Source organism: Stegostoma tigrinum, chromosome 1, assembly GCF_030684315.1.
Source record: "Stegostoma tigrinum isolate sSteTig4 chromosome 1, sSteTig4.hap1, whole genome shotgun sequence".
Lineage (NCBI taxonomy): Eukaryota > Metazoa > Chordata > Chondrichthyes > Orectolobiformes > Stegostomatidae > Stegostoma > Stegostoma tigrinum.
The window spans coordinates 63,026,484-63,044,578 of record NC_081354.1 but is presented as its reverse complement, the minus strand read 5'-3'; the positions used below and the strand labels follow the sequence as shown (position 1 = coordinate 63,044,578).

Genomic DNA, 18,095 nt, shown 5'->3' with positions numbered 1-18,095 from the left:
CACAAATATTTACTAAGAATTTTCATTCAAACATTGTAGAAATATTTAAAGTTATGTACTAACTGTATTACAGATTCATGGAACAACACCGTTGCTCTGATGCAATTGGTTTTACTTGGGGGAAAAATGAAGTGGGAAGGAAGAGAAAGACCAATATATAGTGATGAACCCAGAAGGGGCTACAGTGGGACAAAAGAATGGTCACTGGGACACTGACAGACACTGATGACTGCATTAGATCAGCGACACAGTTATGTGTGTTTATCAGGGGTCTTGTCAAATGTGAAGTCGATTTGACCTATCAAAAAGAATATTAGTGGTAATCTTTTAATCTCAATGTAGTTTAACACCTTTCTAGAGTTAATCTCGCATGAAGATTAATTAGTACGCTTTAACCCACTTATTCAATATTAGCTTCAACCAGCAAGAATAAGACTGATGCACTGAGGAAATCTTATACATACCTAAGCACTAATCATGAGACTTCAACAGTCAAATGATAACTGTTAACAAGAACAACCTATACACTAGTGTATGTATCACATTGTAGATCAATTGTAGGTTAAGATTAGACTAATGTAATAATAATTTATCCAGGACCAGTGCCTTGAGGAAACTTCATAATTTGTTTAAACGGTCTGTGCAATCCATAATTGTCTTTAAAAATTTTTGCAATGACTTCATAAGTGGTTGCATCAAATGTATAGGGATTAATTGTAATTTTCTTGAATAATAAGATCTACTGGTCTGTGACCTGGTGACCTTGACTGAGAAACAGTAGTACCAGGAAGGACGTAAAGAAAGAAGTCATTTCACTGTCAGCCATAAAGGAAAACTCCAGATACGAAGGAGAACTATAGGCAGAGGAGCTGGAGAGTGAAGGCATTCAGTGCACGGATGAAGATACAAACGTAGTAGACAGTGATGGAAAATGGACTACAGAGATTTCTTTCCAGAAGAAACAAATTAATCTCTGAACAGAGATAACAAAGTGTGGAGCTGGATGAACACAGCAGGCCAAGCAGCATCTCAGGAGCACAAAAGCTGACGTTTTGGGCCTAGACCCTTCATCAGAGAGGGGGATGGGGTGAGGGTTCTGAAATAAATAGGGAGAGAGGGGGAGGCGGACCAAAGATGGAGAGAAAAGAAGATAGGTGGAGAGGAGAGTATAGGTGAGGAGGTAGGGAGGGGATAGGTCAGTCCAGGGAAGACGGACAGGTCAAGAGGCACCTACACAGGCCCCAAACCCCACCTCTTCCTCCGTTACATTGATGACTGTATCGGCGCCGCCTCTTGCTCCCCAGAGGAGCTCGAACAGTTCATCCACTTCACCAACACCTTCCACCCCAACCTCAAGTTCACCTGGGCCATCTCCAACACATCCCTCACCTTCCTGGGCCTCTCAGTCTCCATCTCAGGCAACCAGCTTGTAACTAATGTCCATTTCAAGCCCACCGACTTCCACAGCTACCTAGAATACACCTCCTCCCACCCAACCTCCCGCAAAAATTCCATCCCCTATTCTCAATTCGTCCACCTCCACCGCATCTGCTCCCAGGATGAGACATTCCACTCCCGCACATCCCAGATGTCCACGTTCTTCGAGGACCGCAACTTTCCCCCCACAGTGGTCAAGATGCCCTTGACCGCGTCTCCCGCATTTCCCGCAACACATCCATCACACCCCGCCCCCGCCACAACTGCCCCCAGAGGATCCCCCTCGTTCTCACATACCACCCCACCAACCTCCGGATACAACGCATCATCCTCCGACACTTCTGCCATCTACAATCCGACCCCACCACCCAAGCTATTTTTTCATCACCACCCTTGTCTGCCTTCCAGAGAGACCACTCTCTCCGCGACTCCCTTGTCCGCTCCACACTCCCCTCCAACCTCACTACACCCGACACCTTCCCCTGAAACCGCAGGAAGTGCTACACCTGCCCCCACACCTCCGCCCTCACCCCCATCCCAGGCCCCAAAGTGACCTTCCATGTCAAGGAGATGTTCACCTGCACATCTGCCAATGTGGTATATTGTATCCATTGTACCTGGTTTGGCTTCCTCTACATTGGGGAAACCAAGCTGAGGCTTGGGGCCCACTTTGCAGAACACCTCCACTTGGTTCGCAACAAACAACTGCACCTCCCAGTCGCGAACCACTTCACCTCCCCCTCCCATTCCTCAGATGACATGTCCATCATGGGCCTCCTGCAGTGCCACAATGATGCCACCCGAAGGTTGCAAGAACAGCAACTCATATTCCGCTTGCGAACCCTGCAGCCCAATGGTATCAATGTGGACTTCACAAGCTTCAAAATCTCCCCTTCCACCACTGCATCCCAAAACCAACCCAGTTCTTCCCCTCCCCCCACTGCATCCCAAAACCAGCCCAGCTCGTCCCCTCCCTGCACTGCTTCACTAAACCAGCCCAGCCTGTCTCTGCTTCCCTAACCTGTTCTTCCTCTCACCCATTCCTTCCTCCCACCTCAAGCTCCACCTCCATTTCCTACCTACCAGCTCATCCCGCCTCCTTGACCTGTCCATCTTCCCTGGACTGACCTATCCCCTCCCTACCTCCTCACCTATACTCTCCTCTCTACCTATCTTCTTTTCTCTCCATCTTCGGTCCGCCTCCCCCTCTCACCCTATTTATTCCAGCTCCCTCTCCCCATCCCCCTCTCTGATGAAGGGTCTAGGCCCGAAACGTCAGCTTTTGTGCTCCTGAGATGCTGCTTGGCCTGCTGTGTTCATCCAGCTCCACACTTTGTTATCTTGGATTCTCATTATCACTAATCTCTGAACAGAACAAGTTTTCTGTTTGGCTGAAGAAATGGCAAGTTTTCTTGAAGCACTGTGCAAACTGGCTAAAATGATTGAAAACCTGGAAAGCTATGGACATAGCTATGATATCTGAATAGCAAACACTGAAGTACTGGATATTTTCCCAGAAGTGGTCAAACTGTGAACCATGTTGTTATTGGTTTCTTCGGCTGAGTAGGAACTCTGAAATCCTACACCGTCAGGACTGTTGTGGCCTGACAGAGGATTTGTAATTGTACCTGTGAAACTCTCAGGTAAAAGCCATTGCCAGATAGGACTCCAGACCAATCCTGCCTGAATCTTATGGAAATGCATCATGATATAGTGCCACATTTGTGTGGGAATGATGTGAATGCATGTGATTGCACAGAATATATCTTTGCAAGACTATATGAAGTGAAATATTTCTTTTTATTTTAAGTATTATTTGGTATTCAAATAGGTTAGAAGATTTCATGAATTAACATAACATTAAATTTGAGTGTTTTATTTTTTCTCCTCCACATTTGCAATTGCCTTAAATTTCAGTCTTAGGTTAATCTCCATCTAATTCCTGATTGAACAGTATAATTCAGCCTGGACTACGTGTGTAGTTTGCATTTCAGGCTGCCATTCTAAGATCTCACCACTTTGACATCAATTCTGTCCAGACATGCTTGGCATTTGTTGAATTAAAATGCACCTCAAAACAGCTAGTAAATATTAAACTTCATCACTTAGTTAATAGGAGGTTTTGTGGTAATGTTGTGAGCCAGAAGCTATGGATTCAATTCTGGCCAGAAAGGTGTTTTCTCAATATAAATGGATTCAGTATCATATTGTAAATCCTTTCAGTACATGTCACTGGCAGAAAGTAAGAGCTGGAGTAGTTCATGGCTAGTCAAGTGGAGGAATACCACCCAGTGTGGGGGTTTGGCTCAGTTGGATCAGATTATGGTTTTAGTGCTGGTAGGACCTGGTCCTACCTCCTTCCCTTATTCATTCTGCAGCTCAAAGGTGTGGGCCCAATGTGCCTTTTGGCAAAGAATCAAGGTGAACAGATATTTAATAATGCTGTAAAACATGCATAAAACGAAGACGACTGATTTTCTGATCTTGTGCTGAAATGGTAGGGCAGGACCACAATTTGGAACAACCAAGCTTGGCATCCTGAGGACTGAGAAGGTGGGGCACAGTGATAATGCAAGTCTCATTGAAGTACAAGGCTACTGTTGTAAAAATTTGCATTTATATAGCCCGTTTAACATAAACAAATTTTTCGGAGTCCCTTCACAGGTATGTCAGGAAAGGTAGGTGTCAAGAGAATGGAAAAAATTTGGATGATCAGCATTCTTTTTTCTGGGATGGAATTAACAATTTTAATTTATATAACACAATTACTGCTGCAAAATGTTCAAAGGCACTTTACAGTCGTGTTATCAAACAAAACCAAGACACCAAGATATATAAAGGAGCATCTTAACGTTGCGAGAGCAGAAGAATAGCTGAGAGGTATCCAGGGGGAATATCAGAGATTTGTACCTAAGAACGGAATTGAATTGAATGATTTATTGTCACTTGCATTTTACAGTGAACAATACAGCAAAATACAGTGAAAAGCTTCAACTGTCACCATAATCTGGTGCCATTATGAATCATTTAAGAATAAAGAAATATAAGTACAAGAGAGTCTATCTTTGTTCCACTCTATCATTAGACATGAGTTGTGCACTGGCTCACCAACAATACCTGTGCCTCCACCCCTCCTCCATAGATGAACTGGGAGACCCAACTGCAGCCCAAATCTGAGGTGTACAAGTCAGGAAACCCTGACCTATGCAGGAAACCCAGGTATAACATTCGGTAGACCAAGAGAAATGCCAAGAGGCAATAACAAACTCAGCTTGAGACCCAGACTAATCACAAACCCAGCCAGCATTTGTGGCAAGGCTTACACAAGGGGCTGCAAAGCGAAGCCGAACGGAATCTCAGGAATGTACATCCTGTACATCCCTACTCCATGAGCTAATGCATTCCATGCTCACGTTGAAAAGAAGGTCGGTGAAACAATGTCACCTACCCCAACAGCCTCAGATGCACCTGTACTCATGGTCATCACTGCAGACGTTAGATGGGCCTTTTTGAGAGTGAAGCCATGGAAAATGACTGGCCTGCATACAGTCTCTGGCTCTGCCCTCCGATACTGTGCAGACCAGCTAATGGGAGTATTTCTAAACACCTTTAACCTCTCCCTACTATGGTTTGAAGTCCCTAACTGCTTCAAGAAGACCACCAACATTCTGGTGCCAAGGAAACATGCAGCGTTCCTCAATGACTACCATCTGATGACTCTGACCTACTTAATTATGAAGTGCTTTGAGAGGTTAGTCACGGCTCACATAAACACCAGCCTGACAGATTGTCTTGATAATTTGCACTCATCTACCGGCAGAACAGGTCCACAGTAGACTCCATTTCCCTGGCCCTACACTCATCCCTGGAGTATCAGGATAATAAGGATACCTATGTCAGGCTCCTTCTTATTAACTACAGTTCTGTCTTCAACACTGTAGTTCCAAATAAACTCATCTCTTAACTTCAAGACCTAAGTCTCAGCTCTCCATCTGTAGATGGATCCTTGACTTACTGACCAATAGAGTGCAATCAGTAAGAATAAACAACAACATCTCCTCCACCATAATGCTCAAAACGGGTACTCTGCAAGTCTGTGTACTCAGCCCCTAATTTACACCTTGTACAAAGCCAAATTCAGCACCAGTTCCATTTGCAAGTTTGCCGACGACACCACCATTGTTGGTCGGATCTCAAACAACGACGAGACAGAACACAGCAAAGAAATTAGGTGGTTAGCGGTGGAGATGGTAGAGAATGTCAAGTTCCTGGGAGTGATGGTCACCAACAATTAGTCCTGGTCCAATGGTCCAGAAAGCAAAACAACATCTCTACTTCCTCCGGAGGCTAAGGTAATTCAGCATGTCCATGAAGACTCTTAACAACTTTACAGACTCACCATACAAAGCACCTATCTGGATACATCACGGCAATGGCAATTGCTCTTCCCGAGACCTCAAGTAACTACAGAGTTTACAACACAGCCCAGTCCATCATGCAAACTAATCTTTCATCCACTGACTTCATCTATACATTCTGCTGCATTGGGAAAGCAACCAACATAATCAATTGCCCTTCCCACCCCAGGTTTTATTCTCTTCCACCACTTGCTGCCAGGTCGTAGATATAAATGTTTGAATCCACCTTTGGATAGACACAAGAATAGCTTCTTCCCCACTTTCATTTGACTTTTGAAAGGTCCTCTCAAATGTTAATACTGATCTCCCTCTCTCTGCACCTTCTCTGCTGCTGTAACACTGTATTCCGTACTCTGTTCTGTGACCCTGATGCACTTTGTACAGTATGATCCGCCTGTACAGCACACAAAAGAATACTTTTCACTTTATCCTGCGACATGTGGCAACGATAAATCGATTAATCAATCCAACACTTCATCACCGCCTGCGCCAGACCCACCAACATTGGAGTCACCACTCTTTAGATGCCATCTCCTCGCCGACACCAATGTTGGGTCCCACGCTGAACCCACACTCACCCCACAGCAAGGTGTTGCCACCTCTGCTGCTGCCACCGCATTGTGCCAATAACCAGGAGTCCCCAGCTCCACTGCCGTGCCTCGCCATGAATCCCGCTCTGGCCACCCTCCTCCCAGATGTCACCTTGCCGGTGCTGCCATCTTGAGAAGTCTGCCACTGCCATGGTCGCCCTGATCTCTGGAGGAGCTATGCCATCGCTGCTGGCCTGAATGTCAGAAGGACATCCTTACCCCTGGGAGGCTGTTGCTATTCGGCACATGGTCTGGTCTTGCTGCTGATGCCAATGCAGCCGATCAGCCTGCCACTAAAGGGCTTTTAAAAAAAGAAAAACAAATGAAAAAATGAAACCTGTCTCCCATCATGGATAAAAGTCGGGAGTGTAATGGAACACTCCCCATTTGCTAGCATGAGTGCAGCTTCAACAACTAGAAGCATAACATTATCCAGGACAATGCACCCCAACTGACTGGTAGCTAACTCACCACATCACTGGATATACAGTGACAATAGTGTAGATCAGACAAGATGCACTTCAACAACTCATCAAGGCTCCTTCTACAGCAACTTCCAAACACCCCGACCTCTAAAACCTAGAAGGTTGAGGCTGGTAGATGGATGGAAACACCACTATTTGCTGGTTTACCTCCAAGCCAGACACCATCCTGATTTGGAAATATATTGCCTTTCCTTTACTGTCACTGGGTCAAAATTCTGAAACTTCCTTTGTAACAGCATTGTGTGCGGACCAAAGCATCATGAACTGAAGTGGTTCAAGGAATTAGCTCATTGTCATTTTCTCCAGGGCAATTTGCGATGCCCAGCCAGTGATGTCCAAATCTCTGAGCAAATAAAAAAAATCCCAAACTTGAAATGCTGTTCAAATCATGATGCATATTGACATGGACTCTTTGGTGGAGTTGCAAATGGTGTAGAACTCCATGCAATTGTCAACAAATATGCTCACTACTGACACTGTGATGGTGTGAAAGTCATGATGTTTATTATTTCTTTCATGTCAAGGTAGAATCTGTTGCTCATGGCTAATTACCCCAAAAGGGTGTGATTTACTAGCCAATTTCAGAGCACTGTTAAGACTCAACCACTTTGCTGTGAATCTGGAATCCATGTATACCAAATCAGGCAAGAATGGCAAATTTCCTTCCTCAAAGGGCACAATAGTTTCTAAACTACAGAAGTTTAGAAAATCATGCAGGGCATTGGAAAAGTGAATGACATGGGTCTTTTCCCTGGGCTGGGAGAGTTCAAAACTAAGGGGCATATTGTTAAGGTGCAAGGAGAAAGCTTTGAAAACGACTTACAGGGCAACTATTTTACACAGAGAGTGGATCGTGTGTGTGTGGAACTACGAGAAGAAGTGATGGATGCAGGTACACTTACAAATATAAAAGACATTTGGATAAGTACCTGAATAGGAAAAGTGTGGAGGGATAGGGGCCAAACTCAGGTAATTGGGACTAGTTTGGTTTAGGAACATGGCCGGTGTGGGTTAGTTGCACCAAATGGTCTGTTTCCGTGTTGTATGACTCTATGATGATAGACTCTTGGTCACAATTAGCTGTAAATTTCCAACTTTATTAATTGAATTTAAATTCCACCACTCTGGGTATGAACCCAGTATCCCCAAAGCACTATCCTGAAACTCTCAAGGATTATTACTTTTCAGTGGCATTACCATGACAGCATTATCTTCTGCTTCCTGTCATTGTTGAAGTCACTGGAGAAGGGTGGTCTTGGGAACTAATGAACTCCTGCAGTGTTGTGTGAACACTGAGATGCTTAACCTCCAACATCCACAACCATCATCGTTTGGCTATGACATCCTTATCTTACTCTTTACTGTACTCAAAGTTCTTTTGCCATATCCTTGGCCTCTCCAACTCTTCAGATTTTAAATTCTTACCCATGTGTTTAAATCCCTCCTCAGTATTACCACTCATTTTTTTTAACACTTCCAATGCAGAACTCAACCATAATCATCATTTGTTTTGACTGCACCTTTTAACCTGATCCTCGTTATCATTTCCCGTCTCTTCATTTCGGAAGTGCAGTCTGCGCCTTTTGTCAAGTCAGGCTCAATGTTCTAGAATTTTCTTTAATGTAAAGGGTCAATATGGATACATACAGAAGATGGTCAACATCATCACAGTGCTATCAATGTCTACTAGGAAATAGTTCTCTCCAAAAGCCTCATGGGACACAAAGTTTTGACCTATATATAGCTAATATTTACAATGTTCAAATAAAATGTAATCGTTACTTACTTACGACAAAAGACTTCAGCAATATTTTCCAAACTCTCTCCCAACCAAAGCAGAATACTGGATTCTCTTGTTAGATCTTTCTAATTCTTCATTTCTCTCACCTAAGGTTACTCTTTAAAAAATCATAATTCTGACCAAGATTTTGGGCAACCCTCTTGAAAAAATATCTCTACAATTCAAAAGGTAAAAGCTCTAAAATATAGTACTGTGATAGGTAGCCCCCATGTGCTGAAAGAGCAATATTTGTAATTAATCTTAGTTATCATTGTTAAAAAGTGAGCTTTTCTAGTGATTATATTATTTTGTAGCTAGTTAGTTTGCAAGCTTTATGCTTGATGTGTAAGAGCATTTTACTATTATAAAATGCTGTTAAAGGGGCAGCATCATGGCTCAGTGGTTAGCATCTCACAGCACCAGGGACCTGGGTCCAATTCCACCCTCAGGCGACTGTCTATGTGAAGTTTAAAGGTTTAGCTATCACTGAGAGTGACGCTAACATTTTATTTCCATTAGCAAAATTGTCAATATTTTATTTCTTGTCTGTTTCCTGTGCATCACATGCTATGCTACTTTCAAATGCTGTCAAGCCAACTCACCTGCTCTGTTTAATCTCTCCCTAAAATTTGACACATAGCCCAAATATGTGGTCTCTGAACTTGACTCACAAATTTCTCCTCAATTAATTTCAGTGGTCCTATCACCTTATATCCAAAATCTAATTTAAGTGGCCTGAATTTAGTTGATTCATTGGGTGTATCCCTAATTGTACACAGTACAAATGGAATTCCTTCACCCCAATCCTCTGGACAGTCTTTACTAGAAGCACTCAACATGGCCTTTAAAGTTTGACTCCACCATTCCAATGCTCCCTGCAATTCTGGATGGTACACAGTGGATTTGAATTGTTTTATTTTTAAGCTATCCATAACTTCCTTGAATAAATTTTATGTAAAATTTGTTTTTTGAGGTAATTGGATTTCTGTGGATCATTCTTATCTAGTAAAGGAAATGGAGTAACTCTTCTACAATCGTTTTAGCTGTGATACTGGAATCAGGAATCTAGTAGACACATCCATTAGGGTCAACAAATACTGATTCCACCTATTTCTTTTCGGTAGGGGTCATCCACAGTCAATTAATCCCCTTGTAAAGGGTTCCTCAAATGCGGGAATGGGCATTAAAGGTTTTGGTTTTATCACTGCCCGAGGTTTTCCAATTGTCTGACATGTATGACATGCTCAGCAAAAGCGGTCTTGAGTGGGAATTGCTTTTCTCTGATCTATTGTTCATCAAAGTGAACTATGTAATTTTTAACATAATAAAGTATACTTTATGGATCTGTTTTATTTTCTTGGAAAATGTTTTTAAGCCTGAAGTTTGAGCTCAGCTGCACTGTTTTGCAATGCCAACTCCAATCACCTGTCATTAGTCAAAATAGTGCATATGATCTGAAGAGGAATTTAAAGTGCAACTTTCTTCCAGGACGAGTTGAGTTTCTGCAACAACTTACAATGACGTAAAAACATCACGTTAGAAGATGGTCTAGCTTGTAAAGCTGGCGACACTCCCACCGCCCCCCCCAACTAAATTAATGAGCATGGGGAGTTTTTACTGATTGTGTTTGTTTGCAGATCTTCAAATGAGTGCCTGCAGTTTACCACCTTTTAGCTGCAAGGACTTGAGATGCTCATGTTAAAAGCTTTTACTTCCTCTTACAGTGTACAAAAAAACTGATCACTGTATTCCAATGGAACTGGTAAATGGTTCGATTTAGTTTTAAAGTTCATGTTTATCTATTTAAAATCATGTTCTTCACAAAATTTGACAGATACAGATTATACGTTTGCTTTTTGTGGTAAATCCTTTTTGAGCAGCATTAATCGGAACCAGGTTGTACAGTTGCACCAAGTTATCTCTCTTAAATAAACCAGGGGATAGTTTTATTTCAAAAATTATTATATTTAGAAACTACACTTTGAAATGTTATCTGACTGTACTAGGTAATGGAAGATTTTTTAGCAACATGCAAACTTGAGCAAGCATTTGGCGTTGTACATCCATCACAAGGTGAGGGCAATTTATTCCCAGGTTGCCAATTATCCACAAAGTCAGAATCTCCACTATTTTGTGGAAGGAATGATACATTTCTGAGGAGAATGGATTACTGTTTAAAAATTGTGTGGATGTTAATAAGGATATTGAAAATTAATGTGATTCAAAAGTTCTAAAATGATCAAGCAGGATGTGTGACATATTTTGACTAAATTATGACCCATTATTCTGGCAGAAAATTTCTTCGGAATATGCATTAGAATCTCTTAGCGACTACAAAGAAAGAAACAAATTTGAAGCATTTATTCATGCACTCACAAGTACAATACTCAACAGGAAATGTAGTAGGCTTCTTTTAATTTCAATTGGACAAACACCAGCTAATTTTATACACTTCGAAACAGGTATGAGAAACTAAAATGTTGAAGTTTTACTCAATTAATTATCAAAAAAATGAATTGAGAGTGCTCAAAATCCAAATAAAACAAACCTGTGATGTCTAATCCAAATTGCTGACTGACCAGAGATGTAGCTATGGCAACGCTGTTTTAGCTGCATGTATTACTTTAGTGGAAAATGCCTTGAATATATTCACACAATACAGGCAAATATATTCCACATATGCATGTTTACTTAACAAACATCCAGCACCATTCAGTAACCAAGGAAATAAAGCACTCACACTGATCAAGAAACACTTACGCACTCTGCTTTTTGTATTATTATTTTATCAACAAACATACAAAAAGGTCAAAGTTTACACACGTAAACTGTGCCTGCATAATTAAAGAGTCCATACAGCGAATGACAATGTTATCACTGATATTATTTTCATTTACTAATCAATTGTATCTCAATTCCAAATGAATTACATATGGCTAGAAGCTAATAGATTGATCAACTCTGTTCTAATCTGAAAAGGATTTAGTTGTCCACAAAAGACACATGAAAGCTTTTTGATCAGAGATGATGGGAACTGCAGATGCTAGAGAATCCAAGATAACAAAGTGTGGAGCTGGATGAACACAGCAGGCCAACCAGCATCTTAGGACCACAAAAGCTGACGTTTCAGGCCTAGACCCTTCATCAGAGAATGTTTTCTGATGAAGGGTCTCAGCCAGAAAGGTCAGCTTTTGTGTTCCTAAGATGCTGCTTAGCCTGCTGTGTTCATCTCGCCCCACACTTTGTTACCTTGAAAGCTTTTTGAAACCTTTTGTAAACAAAACTCTATGAAATGATTTTGAAATAATTTACTTTGAAGAAGAGTTGCTTTATAAAATTTCGCTATAATGTATTGATGTAAAATTACACATGAACCTTCTAGATTTTGTACTTCACAAACTGGCAGTAGCTTTTCTGCAGGTTTTTTGCGTTTTTCATTAATTTGCTTTGAGCATGAGTGAGTCTCATGTGTTTGATCACTGTCTGATTCAAATGCATATTCAAACTGACAGTCAAATATGTAACTTTGCAGCTGCAGTTTAGCTCATATTGGGCTGTATTTGATGAAGCCACTGGCACTGTTAGGAGGTGGGGAGGGGTATGTGATAAAATCTGAACAGAACATACTGGATCAGAAAAAAAGAAGCAGAAATTGCTGTGCTGCATCTGTGGAGAGAAATCAGAGTTAATGTTTCGTGTCCAGTGACTCTTCCTCAGGCCATAACTAGATATCTTCACACTGTTTCTTGGTTATAATGACAGTGGGCTTCACATGTATATCAAGCAAGAGGGCAATCAAAGTATTTAAAACACCAATTGATTGGAATTGTGCTGCTTTTTTTTCTGATTTTATAATGGTGCTGAGCATTAAAGACTCACCTAGATAAATGGGATAGCAAGCAAATAGGAACTTTGTGCTAGATCTCTCCAGCAGTCATTGTGGGATCCAAAGCACTATGTCATGAAATGTTGTCCACTGAGGCCATTGCCAAATAATGGCAGAAGAGGGGAAACGATGCTGTGTTAAGATGTCAGAATGGGCTATGATGCAATACAGGGTAGAAGGCTTCAGATTAAGAGAGAATCCACTTGCCTTGGCGCTTATCCACTCAGTCTTTGGGGCTTTTGTCGAAGACAAAGAGGTGTAATTTAGAGAGAGAGGGGGGAAGGTCCAGGCCCCAGCAGAGGCACATCACTAACCTCAGGTTCATCAAAAATGCACACTAGAGAAGGCTGCAGGGAGACACACCAACAACCAGTGTGCACAGAACAAACTATTCCTGGGAGAGAGTCCACTGCAGGACTGACCTATATGCAGATTTCTCAGAGGTTGTGTCGGTGCAGATTGCACAATTCTGTGGTGGTAGGCACTAATTTCTGTACAATGCTGCACGACAAGCTGAGATCCATGGGACTTGTTGGACATCTAATGTGAGCAGTGATGAAGCAAATCATCACTCACAACTGCTGTGACTCTGGATCTTTCCAGAAATCAACTTGGGCGTATGGCTGAGATCCCCAGAACGCAGCTCACCATTACCTCGATGAGGTGACCGATGGCCTTTTCAAAAGGCTTGGTGAACAAGTGCCTCACAAGTGCCCCCGATGTATCCACATGGTCAAACTGAGACCGCCATTGTGTTCAGGACCATTGCTCGAAACTTTGAACAAAGCTGTTCTGGACTTGTCCCAGATATTCTGCCACAAACCACATTGTAAGATTCTGCCCATTGTTCCTTATAAGCCTTATTGAAACACACACCTGAGTAGTACAGCTGGAAGCACAATTAATCTCTGTTACTGTATTACTGACAAAAGCTCTAGAAAAAATCATCTTACTGAAATGTCACAGCAAAGAAACTGGTGGATGGGTCTGGTGACTTCCCTGCTTTTCAGATGCTGTCTGACCTGCTGTGCTTTTCCGGCTCTACATTTACTGACTGTAGCTTCTAGCATCTGCAGTCCTTACTATCTGCACAATCCAGTTGGTAATTTGCCAACATGAGGTATGTTTCCCCTCAGAGAGCTTGCTGATCTGCAGCTAGGATACCATGCAGAAGCAGAGAATGTGAAAGGCCTGTTCCAGCTACACCGTAAAGAGTATTATTGGCTTCAGGAATAAGAATAAGGTACTGTGCAGTAACAAGTAACTTATGATCAGCATCTACAGCAGCGATGTGCATTGAAATTTGAAAGTTTTTAAGGGCTCAACAGTAGCAAAAACAGTCCACTAAATCCATGACCAGCCTTCCCTCTCTGAAAGTAAAGATACTTTTCATTTTCTTTGCAAATTGCTTCTCCCTGGTGAATTGGAAGGAATGGGAACTCTAGCTTTTGAGATGAATTGAGGTGAAACTGTTTGCATCCTAACTGTGGTTCTGGAGCTTAACTATGATACTTGTATGAAGGTCCTACGTGTTTATATGAGGTCCTACCAAGGGTGACATCCATCTTGAGTGAGAACAGGCAGACTCCCATCTGTAAGTTGTCATTCTGACCTGTCATGAGCTGTCTATTCCATTCACATCCCGTTCTCAAGCCTAAAAAAGCATCAGTGGCTGCATAATTGCCTTTGTATGTCAGAAGACTCAGTTGCGTTTCATCACTCAGGCCTGTAATCTGTTTGGTGCACATCTCACTTCAACCTCATTCCCCTAGTCCATATACCACTTTTCATTCTGCATCAAGCACCTTAGTGTAAAAGTAGTTGCTGGCACTATTTAACTCAAGCAGTTAAAGATGTAACAATTAGCGTGGAGTTTGTCGAATTTGTTATTTAATTTCATTTCAATAGCTCTAAATTTTCCATGATTAAACTGTTAGAGGGTGACTTATTTTCAACTAATTAATTTCGGATTTTCTATTATGCGACTGAAACTTTTCTGCCTTTTTTTACAACTCTTTCTAAAACAGTTTTAGAGAACTTTTAAATAGAAGTACCTAACAATGTTACAGATTAGAATTAGTCAAATTCATACACATGAAAGGACAGTGACTTTTTTTTTACTTATCTTTCCAAAATGTGGACTACAAGAAGAAAGAACTCTTTTTATAAACAGGAATTTACCAGGATGGCTGCAAAGTTTCCCAGCAAGGAATTTGATACCTGTTGGGAACTCTGTTTGGTGGTTGTGAATTCCTGGCATATGCAGATGATTAGAATCTGAGCATCTGTTTACAAGTGAAGCTGATTGGTTCTCAGCTAACAGAACATTTTAGAACTGGAACAAATTGCAGAGACCTAGAAACACACACGGAGAAAATACACAAAAGGATGTGCTGTTGTTCTCCCTAGAAGAAAATGTCTGTTCTCTGCAGTAAAGAATAACTTAGGTTAAATGGAAGAAAACCATTTTTCCTGCAGCAGTTGATAAAGCTGTGACATTTCTATTGATAAATCTGAGACATTTCTAAGTGAATCTGTCACTTTGTACTTCTTACAAACCAGGGAAGCTTCCAGACAAAGATAACTGAACACCAAGGGCTTGGCTGGCTAATAAAGGATCATCTCCAAATTTAAATTGGGAACCAAAAATCACAGTACTGACTTTCCAGTTTTTTCTGCCTCTGCCAGTAATCCATTTTTCTATTGTTTATCTGTGTGTGCGTGTATGTGTTTGCGTGTATGACAGAGTTTATAATGGGATACTCTTTTAGTTGATAATGTTATATGCCAATAATTTATATCTATTTACTTGTAGCTATGGTCTGATTATTGATAATAAATAACATTTCTTATTTGCTACTGATACCTGGTCTATCAAGTTTGGTCTGACAGTCAGGTAAATTGGGGTACTGTGCGAGCCTTTTTTTAAAAGCTAACTTTAACATATGTTATGACTCCAAAAATAGTGCGGCTCAATTTACAGCATCCTACTGCAGCAGGTTGTAAAAAGCAGTTAACATTTTTTTTTAAATTCTCAGCGGTCTATACATTTGATATGCAGCATTACAAGACCACCAGAACAGCGTACAGCTAGTTATATGTTTTCCACATCAAATGCCAAAAATTTTCAAGTAGAAAATCATATTTTAAATATTATGAACAAAAATCAGATTTTCCTACTTTTGTAGAATGTGCACTGTAGAAATGTACAGTTATTTGCTAATTGACTATTGCTTAATTACATGTTTTAACAGCCATCTTATTTACCGTTCTACTGATAATAAAATGTTTAAAATGTGTGTTTTTTTTCAGCTACAAGTATATCATTTCAAATTTAAATTCGTCCATCCTTTTCAAAGCTCCGAATGCAATCAACAAGAGAACATCTACTCTCAGGGATGAGCTATAAAGCACAGAGCTGCTTTAATGTTCAAAGGAACGAAAGTGAAAGTTTAATGAATAAAAATGCTCATAAATTATTAATGTCTACGCTTGTCAATTTTTTGCAAAATGACAGCTTTCTGTTCCGGGATGCGCAGCAGCATTCTCCCTTAACAGATTGCATTATTTCTTCTGCAGTTTGTTCGTCAGGCTTCACTTTGACAGGATAATCCAAAACTAATCCACAACGTTCAGTTTTCTTGTTGGCTCTCATGCAAACTGCTTACACAAATCCAGCTACCTGTCAGACCTCCTGTGTGTGCAAAGCAGGCTGCCAGTTTAGCCCCTTGGGAAAGAGAGGAAGACCTGGGGAATTAACCCGTACTTCCCTTAAAACATCCCCTGTAAACATCCCTGGTCTTTATAGGCTAACTGCACTAATCAGAACAAGAGCTGTAAAATCTGCTTCATACACCATCTTAAGAACTAGAGATTTGTACCTCACAGCTACTGACTGATAGGCACAACTGCAAATGATAAGCACATCAGAACTGGCAAATAAACTCATCACACTGATAGAACTTAATCCCTTTCAAACAATCACCACAAATACTTTTAACTTGATTCAGTAATGTGGAAAATACATTCTTGCTTAAAACTGCATTTAGAATTTATTTTCTAATACTTGTTAAAGATAGATACAATGCCATAAAAATACTCACTTTTCAGTCGACATTCAAGGCTACTTTGTTGTGATTCAAGGCACATCATCCAATCTGATTTAAGAGCTTAAAAAGCTCTGAGGAAAATGATAACTTGCATGAGCACGACATGCTTGGATATGCTTTAAACCCAGTTGAGCCCTCCACATGAGTAATGCAATATAAAAAAGCCTGCTCCTCTTCTAACTTGCCTTATTTTAAACTTTGAAGGCATCGTGTCCAATTTAGTATCTGCTGTTGGGGGTGGTGGGTGCAGGGCAAGGTGAAGGAAAAGGAAACACGGAGGAATTGAGGACTGTCAGAACGCAATACGATGGTCTCTTGTGTGTTCCTGTTAAGATAATTTACTGTGCATGTTATTAAATAAAAAAAGATTTTCCTCTTTCTCCCTGTTAAGAGTCTGATAAGCAGTTTTGCTACTGCAAACTCTTTGAAAGCTCAATAATTGTTGATGAGATCAAAGTTTTAACTTACAGATTTTCATTGAATTTTGTTAAAAAATCTACCAAGTGGGCTTGGTTCTCTATCTTAATTATCTTTTTTTGTTTTTTATTAATTAGCTATTAAATAAATTATCTTTCTTATCTATAGTGCAAGTATAGATTTTTCTTACATGAGAAATATACCACGCCCTATCGAGTGTGAATATTTACAAATTCATCACCTCTTTTGAACTTTAGCCTTTAGTAAGCTAATCTCAGAGAGGTCATTGGTCAAATTTGCTTCTTGCAAAAATCTTGCTGCATAAACAAATGCAATTTTATTGGAGAATCATTCTAGTTAATTTTCATACTGAGTTAAAGGGCCCAAATATTATTCATTTTAATGAATATATAACATTGATTGCACATTTCATAATTTTTAATTCAGTGCTTCATAACACTGAAAAAATGTGTAGCCTTAGTGACAATGTTTATTTAAGAGTTGTAACTTGTCCTCAATTGCTATCATGTGGTAACTACATCTTGTTAAGAAAATCTTCATGTTAAAACTCACAACTTGTTGCTCCTCTACCACTGTAAACCTTTAGATCGGTGTGAGAAAGAAGTTTGGTGAATGTATCCTTCTCTCACAAATTTTGTATAATGATCAGCAGTAGGTATCATTATTTATTATCACAATGTTCACAGGTAAAATCATTCATTTAACCCAAAAAACATTTCCAGGGGATCAAATGAATTTACAGATTTAATGACTTTACTTTCTGTAAAACAACTCATACAGAAGGTCAGTAACTGTAAGCACTTGAACAAATGAACATATATCAGGAACTTGTCGAAGGACTAACAAGGGAGAAATAGCACTATAGGCTAAAGCCTTTACTTGAGACCTAACAAGAAGCACAGAGAACCAATGTGAGCAAGAAAGAGCTTCAAAACTTGTCATACCTAACAGT

The 18,095-nt window shown here is 40.5% G+C and overlaps 1 long non-coding RNA gene across 1 annotated transcript in view; it reads right to left on the bottom strand.

The window, feature by feature from the left end:
* The window catches only part of LOC125458645 (uncharacterized), a 44,259-nt gene extending 27,426 nt beyond the window's left edge, over positions 1-16,833 (bottom strand). The window contains exon 1 of the long non-coding RNA XR_007248877.2: positions 16,700-16,833. This is a non-coding gene — a long non-coding RNA (uncharacterized LOC125458645). The remainder of the gene's footprint in view (positions 1-16,699) is intronic.
* Positions 16,834-18,095: the final 1,262 nt, after the last annotated feature.